Consider the following 3,541-nt stretch of genomic DNA (forward strand, 5'->3'; position numbering starts at 1 on the left):
CCTGCTGGCCACACTCCTTTTGATGCAGCCCAGGATTCGATTTGCTTTCTGGGCTGTGAGTACAAACTGCAGTTCATGGTGAGCTTCTCATCCACTGTCACTCCCAAGTCTTTCTCCTGAGTGCTGGTCACAGTTACTTCCCCACCCAACCTGTAGTTGTGCCTGGGATTGCCACAGCCCAGATGTAGGACCTTGCACTTCATTTTGTTGAACTCCATGAGGTTTGCATTGTTCCACCTCTCAAGCCTGTCCAGGTCCCTCTGGATGGCTCATCCCTTCCCTCCAGTGTGTCAAGTGCCCCACACAGCTTGGTGTCATCACTTGCTGAGGGTGCCCTCAATCCCACTGTCCTTGTCACCGATAAAGGTGTTGAACAGTATTGGCTCCAGCACTGACCCCTGAGGGAACAATATTGTATTGTTTGTGGTTTTATTTTGTTTATTTTAGTTCTTTAAATACTTAGGTAGTACAAACTCTGTTGCACTAATTCTTGCACAACTGCTCTTGCTGATGTCACATACATTTATAACATAGCTTATGTATATACATATATACTGAGAGACATTTCTCCTTCAAGATATTTTTGAAGTGTGTTATTTTTTACAGTAAATTATTTGCAATTTAGAACTCTGAAGCAGAAATATTTGTCAAGTTGAGACTTTGTCCATATTTCTTTTTTTATAAGGTGACATCAATTTTGGGCCAAAGTTGGTCCGTTTCTCTTTTGTATTCATTATTTATTCAAGTAGATATTTCTATTCAAGAGGTCAGTTTTTGTTTTAGTTCTGGAACAGGCATGAAAATATTGATGTAGTTAATTCTGGTACTGAAATACTTCATTTTCTAATCTAAATTTAAGATGATAAAAGTGTTTGTTTTTCAGAGAGAAAACTGCCGTATCAGTGATGAAATATTTCCTACCTACATGCTTTACACTTCTTTGTCCTTTCTCTCTCCTGCAGGTTGTTTTTTTCACAAACTTCAACCCCTTGGTGTAGTTTGTTCACTTCTTGGTTTTCACGTACTCTCAGCAGGATCTTCTGCCTATCCTAATTATGTAGTGGGATGTGAATAGGCTATTTTAACACCAAGTGAAAACTTTTTGACAAGGCATTTCTCAAAGTGGTATGTAGATTTCCCTCCCCTCTAATCAGTTCAGTAACAAGTGCCACCTCTGTAATTAACCCTCCGGGAAGATAATATAAAAGGCTTGTGTTAAAATTGTATAGACTTGGGAAATTTACACGTTGCAATTGAGAAAATTCTCTTTGGAAAATGTAGAAATAGTAGTTATACTTGTTACTTCTTTTTTGCTGGTTTATGTCCTGACACTGGTAATGGAAGCACTGGTTATAATGAGCTGTGAGCAAGGGAGGTAACAGGAATTGGGCAGTGGTTTTACTTTGTAGAGTGAAACACCTTTACAGCCTTTGTAACTGTTTTCTACAGGCCTGTGGCTGCTTGTCTGCTGTGTGGTCTGTCCTGGCTCTATACAGGTGACATTATTGCTCTCTCCTGCTGCTACACTGTGTCTGAAGTCTGTCATGTTTCATACAGTGCAGATGCATAGCCTTAACCAGCTGATACTTGTGGATTAATTTCTGGTCCTGTACAGTGGTCATTCCCCCAGTTCAGAAACCCCTCAGAGGTCTGCATAGCCTCTAGATTAAATGGTTATGTGCCTGCTCTGTTACTTCTGTTTGCCCTTCACTGCAGTGTGGAACTGGGTAAGATTTGGTATTTCCACTGAGGAATTGGATTGCCTTATGTTATATTTACTTAAGGCAAAGCTGAGCAGAGTATTTGCCCTCTCTTCTGCCACCTTAAGAAACTCTTCCTTTAGTCACTTACTGCAGAACTCTTCTCAGGTCTTGTTTTCCTGGGAAATGTAATTTGAAACAATGTTTGGTTTTCATATTTCACTTCCATAAAACGCATGAAAAGATTTTATTGCATAGTTCCTCTCCATTTTGTTCAGTCTTTGATGTAAACCAGAATGAAATCTGATTCTCAGTATTTAACAATGCAACTTTGACTGTTCCTTTCCCAGGGCAATTTTAGTAGTTCATTGGCTTTTTCTTCCATCACTTATAAACCATGATCCGCTTCCAGGATACGTGCTCTCTTGTTTTCGTGCTTGAGCAGATGTCTGCCTTAAAGGCTTAAGAAGTTGGTGACTAAGCTTGCCCATTCCCTCAGTAGGTTCTAGTAAGCTTTGGAAAGTAAAGCATGTCTGCTGGAGATAGTTTGTCAGTGCTGGGCTGAAAGAGCTTGACTTCAGTGATGTTAATCACTGATTGCTGCATGCAGACATGTCACTGCTGTATGCTTGGCAGTCACTGCCATTTCTCTTCGTCATCCTGGCTTTATGTCTTCCTGGTTCCCTTTTGCAGTCCTCTTCAAAACCAAACAGGAGTAGAGTCACGAATTTTTCTGACCTGCTAGAGATGGAAAATGAGTCCTGTGCCTGCTGCTGATGTGGAGGGTACCCATATTTATGATGGGGAGCTGGGACTCTTTTACCTCATCTGGAATGAGCAGAGGCCTCCCTCACTGACTTGTACAGGACCTTTCTCTCTCAACTTATAAGAGAAGATAGTTATCTTTCCTGAGAAGAGTGCTAACTGCAATAAAGTTGTCCACTGATTCATACTGAACCTAATCAAGATTCTGAAGTAGATTTTGATGGTCATCCTAGTCTTTGAGAAATGTTACCAAGTGTGAAGGAAATTTCCCAGTGCAATTACATGTGGGGGAATAAAAAAACCTGCTTGATTTGTGACAGGGACCTCAACTTCAGTGTTTCTTCTCTAAAGAATGCCTGTCCTTCAGTAAGTACACTTAAACTGCTGCTGGAAGCTCAAAGGAGAGTTTAGTCAAGGATGTCTTTGTTTTCCCGTTTTCTGTTTTCTGCTGGGCAGTGGACAAGGCAGTTTACTCAGCTGCAGGGAACTTTTGCTCTGATTAAGGATTATTGCAGTTGTGCACCAAGAATTATTGGCTCATTATGGTGATAAATGTGCTGACTAGCTAGTCAACTTTCTTCATGCTTTTGTGCATAGTTATCAGTGAGCTTTGCTGCAAACTGAGTGAGGTTTGTTTTGTTTGTTTGGATCTCTCTGCAGCCTTCCCTAGGGGTACTTGGAAATGCATTTGTTATACCAGCACTGGCAGTGATCTTCAAAGCAGCCTGGCTCTGGGTGAGGCATTAGGGTTGTTTGGAAAACTCTTTTGTCTCAGGAGGTTTGAGCTTCCTTACAGATTTGTAAGCAACTTCTGGGGTCTGTCTCATGGTGGGTTGCCATCTGGAAAAGATCTTCAGACAGACTAAAGAAGAACTCATACCTTCACCCAGCTGGTCCATAGTGTGTGCTGCTCTGTTACTGAATTCAGTGTCTACCAAAGCCTGCTGCCATCACTGTCTCTTGTGCAGACCAGTTCACCCGATGGAGATGTGAGATCTCACAGGGCCTACAGTGATATGCGTTCCTGAAATTCCTAAAATGATACCTGAGAGTAAGCTTGCTATTTAGGCTGTATA

The sequence above is a fragment of the Acanthisitta chloris genome, unplaced genomic scaffold (assembly GCF_000695815.1).
Source record: "Acanthisitta chloris isolate BGI_N310 unplaced genomic scaffold, ASM69581v1 scaffold6375, whole genome shotgun sequence".
Taxonomy (NCBI): domain Eukaryota; kingdom Metazoa; phylum Chordata; class Aves; order Passeriformes; family Acanthisittidae; genus Acanthisitta; species Acanthisitta chloris.